Below are 13,005 nucleotides of genomic sequence, written 5' to 3'. Positions count from 1 at the left end.
CAAATTCAAGCAAACCACAAAAAGGATATGATTATGAAAGGCTCCACAGATTTAGCACCAAACCTTGTGGAATGAAGAATCATCTACTGAAATTGTATAAATGTTAAAAATAGCTCTGGCTTTTCAACAATGAGCAGGATGCAGAGAAGAAATCAGTAGTATATATTATAAGGACTTATAGTAAAAGCTGCAAAAATCAATAAAGCTGTAGGTTCCTGGGACTTTTCTAGAGACAAATAAAATCAGTAGAGGCTATCACAACAATAACAAAAATATTTCCATATATTTCATATAGATGTCCACTAAAGAGCAAGTTAAATATACTTCAACCCCTAACTGCTTGTTTCTAAATTAAAACAATAATGATAGTAAAAGTGGGCAGGAATATGCTAACACCAGGGCAAAATACTATCCAATTTACTGTAAGACAAATTCTTAAACAATAAAGATTTCAATGTACTCTGTGTAACAAGAAAATAAAGTAAAAGAGTATTTTTAACCCCATATTTTTTGTCTGCTTATTACTTTTTAAAAACTCTATAGCTCATTAAAATCCCCACCCCAGGGATGCCTGGGTGGCTCAGTCAGTTAAGCGTCCGACTTCAGCTCAGATCATGATCTCCTGATTCATGAGTTCAAGTCCCGCACTGGGCTCTGTGCTGACAGCTCAGAGCCTGGAGCCTGCTTCAGATTCTGTGCCTCCCTCTCTGTCCCTCCCCTGCTCGTGCTCTGTCTCTCTCTGTCTCTCAAGAATAAACATTTTAAAAAAATTTCTTTAAATAAATAAAATCCACCCCATCCACCCCCAAATTTACACCTATACCTTTTACCATCTTTTCTCTTTCAATACTAAAATAGAAGATGCAAGAGCCAGCTGACATACTCTTAAAAAGGTACAAGGTAGAATACCCCAAAAAGTAGCAATAGTGATTTGAGATCACAAAATATAGAGCTTTGAGACGTGCAAAGCGCAAAGCAAAAAGGACATAAAACTTTTACCAAAAACTTCAATGATAACTGGAAGAAATTCCTCGTAAGTAGAATTGACAAAGAACACATTCTAGGTTCTATTCGGATTTTTAAAGATGGGTTTTAGGCTCTCACTGAGACTCTAATGACAGAACAAATCAGGGTCCAATAAAGGCAATGCTGACCTGAGGACCTTCTGTGAAGGACTGTGGTCAATTCTAGAAATACTACTAGCTCTTAGGTACCACATTGAGTACTGTCTACTGGACCCAAAATGTCTGTGTAAAAATAAGCACGATTCCTAATGTACATTTACATATCACAGCATTTTGGAGCAACTTTAAACATGGCACCCCCATAGGTGTCCTCCTTATATTTCTACATATATATTTTACTGTTTACTGGCCACTGGTCAGAACTCCTTCCTTGGAGACAGTTATAGACATACACAGAGTAGACATACACACGAGTATGTTTGTGTGTATATACAAGTACATTTTTGTGTGTGTATGTATACAAGCACATTTTTATGTATACATATATACACAAGCATGTTTGTGTGTGTGCGTGTGTTTACACACACCCCTACATCACAGGAAAATGCACTCCTCCTTTTGCAGTTACTTTTGCAGTTACTCCTGAATTCCATTCATTTGTGCCTCATGATTCACTGATTCATCAATTGCTCAGGGTTTTCTGTGTGTGTGTGTGTGTGTGTGTGTGTGTGTGTGGCACATGCACTTTTCTAGTCTTAGAAAATTGTTCATGAGATTGTGTGCCTAAAATTATTTTTATTATTACCATGCATGCAGCTCCCTAGTAATAAGGTAAATTTTCATAAAAAAATGAAGCCATAATATTTGATTATAGTCCTCAATCCCTAATCTAAAACCCTAGTGCCAGATGCATTTCAGAATTCAAGTGCTTTCAGATTTTAGAAAGATAATACTCTGCATAGAGCATGAATTATATAATGCTTCCAGTGGGGTCTGGGGCGACACTCTATAGTCAGACACAACATTTCTGCAGCAAAACATGTGCATATTCATACTAGATGGGATAAATAAAGTCTATAATTAACCTCATATCAGTTTAGGTCAGGTTTTGCCATCAGTATTAATTATAAAATCTTCTGATTTTCAGGGCTTCTTGGATTGCAAGAATTGCAGGTTAAGAGACTGTGGACCATGGGGCACCTGGGTGGCTCGGTCGGTTAAACGTCCGACTTCGGCTCAGGTCATGATCTCACGGTCTGTGAGTTCGAGCCCCGCGTCGGGCTCTGTGCTGACAGCTCAGAGCCTGGAGCCTGTTTCAGATTCTGTGTCTCCCTCTCTCTCTGCCCCTCCCCTGTTCATGCTCTGCCTCTCTCTGTCTCAAAAATAAATAAACGTTAAAAAAAATTAAAAAAAAAAAAAAAGAGAGACTGTGGACCTGTAAAATGTTTACCTAAACTATTATAGGGTTATGGACCAGAAAATGGTACCTAAACAAGTGTTCTCTTGCTTGAGCAAGAGATTTGGTGATTAGCATTGCCTTAACAGGACAGGCAAAAAATACAAGAGAAGGTGCTATTAAGACTGAGACACAAAGTAGAGCAGAGATGGGGCTGTAACGCAAGATGACAAAAGTAGGGCATGGGAGCAGAAAGTAAGAAGCAGCCATTCAGAACTACTGCGTCAAGAAAAAAAACCATAATAATAATTATATCAAATGTTCATTGATTAACTACTTTATACCCAAAAATCTGAAAGGCACTTGACAAAAATATTTGTTTTAGCAATGTACTTTATAATTTTCAAAAGAAAATTTTAAAAAGAAGAATATATTTTCAGAATGAGGCATGAAACATCTCACTCTCGTCAGTGTACCCTGAAACAAAACACCCATAATGTTCAACATCACATATGAAAATGTCACAAACAAAAAATAAACTTCATGAAGTAAAGGTCCCAAATTTTATTGTTATATGCTATGTACTATTTGGTGTAAGAGTTCTTCAAAATCACTTATAGAAAAAAATGTAGTAATATTCTTTACTTTCAATATTCAAACTGTTTGACTTTAAAACCCATTTTTATTTAAAATTTTTTTTTTCAACGTTTATTTATTTTTGGGACAGAGAGAGACAGAGCATGAACGGGCGAGGGGCAGAGAGAGAGGGAGACACAGAATCGGAAACAGGCTCCAGGCTCTGAGCCATCAGCCCAGAGCCTGACACGGGGCTCGAACTCACGGACCGCGAGATCGTGACCTGGCTGAAGTCGGACGCTTAACCGACTGCGCCACCCAGGCGCCCCTAAAACCCATTTTTAAAAAGAATATTCCTCTCCCCCAAAACATGAATATTATGTTGTATTTACTTGGAGTTGTCCTATCAGTATATTTCTCAAGTAAATCATTTTTTAAATTATGTACATTAAAGAACTTTAAGATAGCATTGACTTGAGACTTTGGGCCTGTAGAATACTCATCATCTTCTAAGAGATGGTGGTCAAACAGTACCAAGTTACACTTATATAGGATGAATAAGTCTAGAGAGCTGAGGTATAGTATGCTGACTAGAATTACCAATACTATATTGAGTACTGGAATTTTGCTAAGAGTGTAGATTTCAGTTGTTCTCAACACACACACACACACAAAGTGATTATATTTGGAGATAGATATATTAATCAGCTTGACTACAGCAATCATTTCACTATGTAGATGTGTATCGAATCATGTGGTATACCTTAAATATATACAATTTTTATTTTCAAAAAGACTATACATATACCGCCTAAAAAGAAGAGCATTTCTTGGGTGGCTTTTGGGGCCCAGACTTGCAGTGGAAAGGAGTCACAGAGGTGTTTATGAGAACACTGGTCTTCCTATTTACTGTACAAAGTATAACAGAATGTGTGGCTCTAATCTTAGTATCTAGAATATGACCATATTCAAAGTCATTTTCCATGTGAAGAAGGAAACCATTTATTCATTTTGACAGTACAACATAATTTAGTGAATTCTTTCTTTAGTAACCAAATAGTGCCCTGGGGGTTTGCTGGAGTTATTGCAGCTTCTAAAAGTAAGTAACTATCCAGAGTGGGTAACTCCCCAGGATCAAAATCAGTATCTCCTTACACCTTTTACATCATGTCCACATAAGAATAAACATCTGGTGTCTACAGGCCAAGAGTCTCTGGATTGCAAGACAGGCTCACTAGAGGGCAAACTCTTGAAATGAAGTGGGTCAGCATGATATGAATGCCACTGCACTCAGGCCATAAACAAAACAAAACAAAACAAAACAAAACAAAACCCCACAATAACCAGCCCACCAGCTCCTCCAAACTCATCAGGTAAACAGGAGAAGAGCAAACTTGTTCACAGTTGGCCGAAGAACCAGCTCCAGAAAAAACGTAAGTGCAAAGATGAACACCAACCCCATGGTCAGTTATCACATTCCACAGGCATGTCTAATTTGGAACAATGTCCAAGAGCCTCCTTGGCTATGATGTTGTCAAGGGCCTGAAAGCAGAACATCCATGTGAAGAAATCTGGTCAGTCAGGATGACAACACATTCAACTCACCATGTGAAACTGAACTTACTAATTTTAAATTCCTGCTAAGCCAGCTATCAAAAGCCTTTCTCCACAGATTAGTTCAAAATAGGTAACACACACACACACACACACACACACACACACACACACACATACCCAGGTAACAGATTTTAAGTTGGCCTTTGATAATTCTCATCACTCAGCCACCCAAACACTTGCCATCATTGTCTAAGATTCAATTCCACACTGAAAAGTGTTGGTATTTGGTTTTTAAAATCTAAATGCCAAGACTTGATATAAAATAACTCTTAAAAGTTCATAGTCCAAAGAATTCCTAAAGCAAAAGATCATCTGTCCTCACTAAAAGGGCCAGCCACTCCTTTTAATTCTTTATTTTAAAAAGTTCCTTTCAAACTCTTATATATGTCAATTCCGTAGAGTTCTATATTTATATGATGGGCCCCTTGTTTATAGTTTTTAACCACGTGCACAGAATATAGAGTTGTTCTATAATGACTTTTTGAGGTCTACCTTAAAATGTTCTAGAATTCTGACACCACCCAAAATGGCTGGGGTTCTGTCTCAAAGTATTGGGGAGACTGGAGTTATAACTTGAGACTTCATCCTATTTCTGAATTGCTCTACTCTCATTATAAGGACCCTCAATAAGCCCAAATCTCAGCTGAATTTACCTGGAGAGTACCCATGTGTGGCACTAACTCTATTCCTGTTTTGAAGAATAGACTTAAGCTAGGATTTTGTAAAATACTTGAAAACTTATAATGATCAATTCTGGCCAAGACAAAGAGTCAAAAAAGTATATTAATATTCCTTCTACTGTATCATCACTGAGTCTAAATTATTCTAAGTAAGAGAAAATTCCTGGGCCCTATCAATAGGAATATATGCTAAAGACAGCAAATGTCCTCTTCTTAAGAATCCAATTTGGTATACATCAACCAAGATCCTTTCCCTTCTAAGTCTGGTTTTCCTATGGAAAATTATAGGAAGTCATATGGACTCTATCTACTGACTGGGTTGTATAATAATTGTTCCATGAAAAGATTTTTATGGACTTACAATTAAGAGGTCTAGGAAAATAAGTGCATTATAAATAATTTAACCCATCTGTTTCCTTAGTGAAATGCATTTCTTACCTAGTGCACTTACTCACAGGAACTCACTGATACTCCCTCAATGATATGTTATACTTTCATCATAGTACCTATATTTTGCAAAAGATTTCTCAGTTAAATGATAAATGCCAAACTGACTTGTCAAAAATGAAAAGCAAGCATCTTAAACCATGTTTCTTTTTTTTTTAATTTTTTTTTCAACGTTTATTTATTTTGGGGACAGAGAGAGACAGAGCATGAACGGGGGAGGGGAGGGGCAGAGAGAGAGGGAGACACAGAATTGGAAACAGGCTCCAGGCTCTGAGCCATCAGCCCAGAGCCCGACGCGGGGCTCGAACTCATGGACCGCGAGATCGTGACCTGGCTGAAGTCGGACGCTTAACCGACTGCGCCACCCAGGCGCCCCTTAAACCATGTTTCTACTGCAAAAGTAGGACATTATCATATTGATGAATTCCAACTCTATCTCTGCATCTACCACATAAACCTAGGTTTGCGTCACTAAACGTTAATGTTCATATCTAATATCTCTTAAAATGAACTACAACTTTTTTTTCCAGACAGGGAACAATATATGATATTTAAGCAGTAATTTTTATTACTGAAAAGTGAAGAAAAATCTCCTCTGAACGTGACCTTTTCTCTCTCCCTCCCACCCTCTGTCAGGTGTCTGGAGCGTGCATGTGCACACACGTGCAGGCACACAGACCCCTGAGGTATCTCCCCTACAGATTTTGCCTAATGCATAGAAGATGCTCAAAAAGTCTGTCAAACGAGCATGCTCCTGCCCACACATGCATGTTCGCATAAATGCTCACCCCTTTGTATTTCTTTGCTTTCCATATTCATTAATGAGTTCCAGCAAAATATTGTGGGGTTAGGAATGAGGAAAATATCTTACTTTCGATATACTTGTGGCACCATCTTGTGGTGATTCTACAGTGTTACTATTTCAAGTTTACTTTCTAAAGTTCAAAATTGTCTGAGAAAAACACTTTTTGAGGATAAATTTTCATTTTAAATATATAGGAGAGGCAGCGTAAGAAATTTGGCCTAGGAATTTAAAAATCCACCCACATATTTTAATAGTTATAATACCTATTACAATGTCTTGACCCTAGAAGCTGATTCTTATATGTAAAATAGGAATGCAAATAAGAGATTAGAAGGGAGGGGGAAAAACAGCTGAGGATCACCGAGGATCCTGGAGGCACCAAAGAGAGAAGCAGAGAATATGGCAGCAAAGAAGAGGATACATTATACAACACTCCAACCCACAACCCATTTTCTGATCTTGCTCTCCATTTCTACCTCCAAATAATTACTTCTACTTCCTGCTGCAAAATCACCTGGTTATATCATTCTTACTTTTCCTCTTCCTGCTCCCAAAGTGTCCTCAAGTTAAAATCTACTCAAACTTGGGGCACCTTGATGGCTCAGTTGGTTGGGCATCCAACTTCTGCTCAGGTCATGATCTCATGGCTTGTGGGTTCGAGCCCCGCATTGGGCTCTGTGCTGACAGCTCAGAGTCTGGAGCCTACTTTAGATTCTGTGTCTCCCTCTCTCTGCACCTCCCCTACTCATTCTCTGCCTCTCCCTGTCTCAAAAATAAATAAATATTAAAAACTGTTTTTAAAAAATCTACTCAAACTCAGTACAGAATTTCTAAAGCCAAATCAAAGATGCCACTTCTCACTTTAAGAGGCAGAATCTATTTTTCCACCACTTGAGGCTGGACTGGTCTTGTGACTAGCTCTGACCAAAAGAACACAGTGGTTGCACCTTCTACTCTTGCTGTATTTGCAGTACTGTTCTGTGACTCAGAGTAACAAAGCCTAGTCTAAGTAACTGGAAAAGGAGAGTCTCCTGGCAAGAAAGCTCTAGTATACAGCCAGCACCACACGTGTGTGTGAGGTGATCATAGACCATCCAACCCAGTTGACTGCAGCTGCATGAGTGACCTCTGGTGAGTCCGGGGCAAGGACCACCAGTTCTAATCTTTGACCCCAGAGAATCATGATTAAAATAAAGCATTGTTTAAAAAAATATCTAAAGACTTCTATTATGCCACATTCTCTTGTGTCTCCTTCTGGTTTTCTCAGTTTCAGCCACATCTCAGCTTTTTGGATATGCCAAACTGTTTCTCGGTTTAAGATTTTCAACATTCCCTTTACTGCCTTTGAATCAATGTTTCTCTACTCTCTTTGCTTGACTAACTCTTGTTTAGTCTTAAAAACTTAACCTTCAATGAGATTAGAAATTTGGGGGGGTGCCTGGGTGGCTCAGTTGGTTAGGCATCCGACTTTGGCTCAGGTCATGATCTTGTGGTCCGTGAGTTCGAGCCCCGTGTTGGGCTCTGTGCTGACAGCTCAGAGCCTGGAGCCTGTTTTAGATTCTGTGTCTCCCTCTCTCTCTGACCCTCCCCCATTCATGTTCTGTCTCTCTCTGTCTCAAAAATAAATAAACATTAAAAAAAATTTAAAAAAAAGAAATTTGTTTGGAATTAATTGAAGGTGAGAAAGAAAATGGGCAGTTCAGTTAGTAGCAACCAGGAAAACCAAACATTAGATAACAAGAAAGTAATCATGAATTCCTTTCATTTTTACTTCGTGAAGGATTTGTTGCAAAAAGTTATGAGAGGTAATACAGAGTGCTAAAAAGATCTTAGACTTTAAATCCTTGTGTGGCCTTTGGAAAGGCCTCCATATCTTTCTAAGTTTCTTATCTATAACATGAGGAGAGTCATACTTATCGTGTTGGGTTGTGAAAACTAACATTATTTTAGTCTTTCCATGATAATTCCTATCTCCAGTGCACCGCAAATCACATATAAATGTGTCTCTCCTAAGATAGTTTGGCACAACCTTCATAATCTGGGCCTGACCTTTCATAGTTTTAAATATTATTTGTGCCAAATGAGTGCCAACTGCAGGATCAGAGGTCACACCCTAAGAAAGAATCCCTTCCCATTCTGAGGAAATATGGGTTCAAAAAACCTCAGAATACAATCAATTCTCCCCACCATAATCCTTGGGAGCAATTTGATTCTCCATGACAGGCATAAATGTTCCTTGAAAACACAAGGAGAGGGGCGCCTGGGTGGCGCAGTCGGTTAAGCGTCCGACTTCAGCCAGGTCACGATCTCGCGGTCCGTGAGTTCGAGCCCCGCGTCGGGCTCTGGGCTGATGGCTCGGAGCCTGGAGCCTGTTTCCGATTCTGTGTCTCCCTCTCTCTCTGCCCCTACCCTGTTCATGCTCTGTCTCTCTCTGTCCCAAAAAAAATAAATAAACGTTGAAAAAAAATTAAAAAAAGAAAAGAAAACACAAGGAGAATAAAATGTGAAGTTAACATTTACTACTCTGTCTAGTGATTTACATAACATCTGATTGGATAGGGTGGGTATCAGAATATCATGTATCCCTAACTGATATGTGGGGAAAGCTACTGGGCAGCAATGCTGGTACATTCAGAGAGAGAACTTACGGCTTCTCTTTTCTGATTCAACTTCACATCAGGTACACTGTCTGAGCAGTAACCTATAAGCACAAACTAGGCAAGTTCTGCCCAACATAACTTATATTCATAGATGGAAGGCAATAACATCGTGGTAAGGAATCAGGCCACAGAATTAGGCCAGCTTGTTCCAAATCCCGGCCTTGCTTCTTCTGGTTACTACCTAACCTCTTCCTTCTTTATTTGCATTATATGTAATAATAATACGTTCCTCACAAATCTGTTGTGCGGATTTAAATAAGGTAATCTCCTTAGCACAATATGTGGCACAAGTAAAGCCTCATTCACCCACTTAACCACAGCCTTTGGGTCTACCTTCACTGTGTTTATGATACTGTAGAATGTACAGAGTTGCTTATAAGGCTCCCGGTTAGAGGTAAGGTTTGGTTGAAAGGGTTGGGGGACGAGTCACTCTATTTTTAAGACACTGTCTATTTCCATGGGTCAGTGGGTGTCCCAGGAGAAGACAAGGAACATAAGGCCATCCTTCTCTTTCCTAATTTCCAATTATAGATTTATCTAAGTTTAGAAGCTCCTTGTCTGGGTATAAATCCTCCTCAATGGGTTAGATGGTATTCTCAAAGTGTGATTTCATACCAGGAGCTTCTGCTGAGAATTTGTTAGAAATGCAAGTTCTCAGGTTCTACTCAGGCCTACTGAATCAGAGACTTTAGGGATGGAGCCCAGCAATCTGCATTCTAACACACCTTTCAGGTGATTCTGATGCATGCTAAAATTTGAGAACCACTGAATTAGATAATCAGTTATTCACACATCAATTGCTTTCAATTTTTATTTTTTTTATTTTTTTATTTTTTTTAATTTTTTTTTCAACGTTTATTTATTTTTGGGACAGAGAGAGAGACAGAGCATGAACGGGGGAGGGGCAGAGAGAGAGGGAGACACAGAATCGGAAACAGGCTCCAGGCTCTGAGCCATCAGCCCAGAGCCCGACGCGGGGCTCGAACTCACGGACCGCGAGATCGTGACCTGGCTGAAGTCGGACGCTTAACCGACTGCGCCACCCAGGCGCCCCTTGCTTTCAATTTTTAAAGTTCAAATCCCCCTCAGAGAATTAGAATGGTAAATGGCATAGGAATGGTGGGGAAATATCACAGCTATAGGCACTGATGATAAAGAATAGATCCCAGCCTTTGACAGCAGAGGGCAAGGTGAGCATCACTAGCCATCTACATAGAGAAGAAATGTGGTCAGTTTTATCTGGACTTAGGGAATTGTTCATGGGTTGTGGAAAATAATCTCTGCATAGTCATGTGGTATCCTAGGGAAACAAAACAACACCAAGCTGAGGTAACTGGACTAGATTGGGGGGGGGAGGGGCTCCTGGTTGTTGTAAACCAGAGTGGTATAGAAGAACTAAGCAGAACCCTGAATTCCAGCAGTTGCCCCTGAATTTTTGATGAGTTTGGGCAGCTGCGTTTTTCCTATGCTCCCATGGGACAAAGAAGACTCGACTGTTCTACCTACTTTCCACTTTGCCTGAGGGAATCTTCCCTCCTTTTCATCTAATCACACTTCATTCCAATAATAAACTATTTCTAGCTTGTTCCTATGTGCATTTACATTGCCATCATTTCTATTTGGAATGTTGTTTTTCCTTGAATAACCTGAAACTCATCTTTGAATATTCACCACAAATACCACCTCTTCTGGGAAGCCGTCCCTGACCTCTGGAAAGTTAACCATTTCTTTCTTTGTGCCAATGCATCTTAAATAGATCTATAATCATTCTTAGCATATCATATTGTCATTCATTTGTTTAGATACCTATCTGGACACTTATGAAAAAGACATTGTGTTTTATTAATCTCTGTGGACAACCTGAAAATATTTAAAAAGCAAAACCCCGACATTTGTGTTCATTATCATCTCTAATAATGCTACTAGAAGACTGGGTAATTTAGTAGTCACCTTTATTATGAGTTTTTAACTGAAATTTTATTGAGATGATTAAAGATTCACATGCAGTTGTATGAAATAATACAAGGGGTTCCCTTGAACTCATTCCACCTTCCACTGATGGTAACATTTTGTAAACCTACAGAAAAGTATCACAGTCTTGACAAGGATACCATCTACCAATCTTACTCAGATTTCCCCAGTTTTACTTGTATTCCTTTGTGAGTATGTTTATCACCTGTGTAGGTTCACATCACCACCACCACAGGATCCCTCATAATCCCTCTTTCATAATCACACCCACTTACCTCCTGAAATCTGTCCCCATCCCTAACCCCACTAATATGTTCTCCATTCCTAAAACTTGGTCATTTCAAAAATGTTTCACAATGGAATCATACAGTATGTAACCTTATGGGATTGACTTTTTTCACACTCCATAATTCCCTAGAGTTTCTTCCAAGTTGTTGTGTACATCAGTAGTTCATTCCTTTTTATTATAGAGTAGTATTCCAAGTATGGGTGTACTACAGTTTAACATTTCACCCTCAAAAGATATCCACACCAATCCTGGAAACCTGCGAACATTACCTTATCTGAAAAAAAAGGAGCTTTGCAGATGTAAGTTAAGGATTTTGAGATGAGAAAATCTTGAATTATTCAGTGGTTCCTAAATCCAACTGTAAGTGTCCTTATGAGAGAGAAGTAGATGGAGATTGTAAATAGACCAAAGAGGAGAGGACACAGATACACAGAGGAGAAAATGATGTGAAAACAGAGGCAGAGATTGGAGCGGTGTAGCCTCAAGCCCAGGATTGCCCAGGCAGTCACTAGAGGGTGGAGGATATAGGCAATTGATTCTCTGTAGTGCCCCTGAAGGTTAATGCAGCACTGCCAAATTCAGACTTTTAGACCCCAGAAATTTGAAAGAATATATTCTATTGTCTGAGACCAAATTTGTGGTCATTTGTTACAGAAGCCTCAGGAAACTAATAGAGTTGTTTATAGTTTATGACTATTACAAATAATGCTACTCTAAACATTCATATACAGGTTGTTGTGGGAATATATTTCAGTTCCCTGGAATAAATTCCCAAGAGTACAATTGCTGGGTTGAATGGTAAATATATGTTTCGTTTTATAAGAAACTTCCCAACTATTTTCTAGAATGGCTATATCATTTTACACTTCCATTAGCAATGTATGAGTGATCCGTTTTCTCCTCATCCTTGCCAACATTGGTGTTGTCACTATTTCTTGCTTTAGCCATTCTCATAGATACATATTAAAATCTTATTGTGATATCACATTGCATTTCCCCAATGACTAATGAGGTTGAACATCTTTTCATCTGTATACGCTCTTCAGTGAAATTTCTGTTCTGATCTTTTGCCTATTTCATAATTGATTTTTTTTACTGTCGAATTTTGAGAACTTTTTATATATTCTAGATACTAGTCCTATGTTGAATATATGGCTTACAAATATTCTTTACCACCTGTAGCTTATATTTTCATCCTCTTCACATGGTAGTTAACAAAGCACAAGTTTTTAATTTTGTATGAAGTCCAGTTGATCCATATTTCTCTTATGGATTATGTTCTTGGTGCTAAGTCATAACTTTTTGCCTAGCCTTAGGTCCCAGATATTTTCTTCTATTTTTTCCTTTAGAATTTTTATATTTTTATGTTTTATATGCAAATCTGTGACACACTGTGGTTTAATTTTTGTATATGGCATAAATTTAGGTGAAATTTCTTTCTTTTTTTTTTTTTTCATCTATGGATATCCAATTGCTCCAGCAACATTTGTTGAAAAAGCTATCTTTCCTCCATTCTAATGCTCTTGCACCTCTGTCAAAAATCAATTGAGCATAAGTGTATAGATCCATTTCTGGGTTCTGTTGCTCTTTCTGTTGATC

General features: G+C 38.6%; 1 protein-coding gene across 3 annotated transcripts in view; it reads right to left on the bottom strand.

The window, feature by feature from the left end:
• ZNF385B (zinc finger protein 385B) overlaps window positions 1–13,005 on the bottom strand; it is a 318,788-nt gene that overhangs the window by 294,551 nt on the left and 11,232 nt on the right. The window lies entirely within an intron of this gene.

This window comes from Lynx rufus, unplaced genomic scaffold (genome assembly GCF_022079265.1).
Source record: "Lynx rufus isolate CCGP_SWC_20201006 ecotype Redwood Valley unplaced genomic scaffold, mLynRuf1.p SCAF_2, whole genome shotgun sequence".
In the NCBI taxonomy this organism is placed as follows: Eukaryota; Metazoa; Chordata; class Mammalia; order Carnivora; family Felidae; genus Lynx; species Lynx rufus.
The sequence above is the reverse complement of the archived record's forward strand: the minus strand, read 5'-3'. Positions and strand labels throughout refer to the sequence as shown.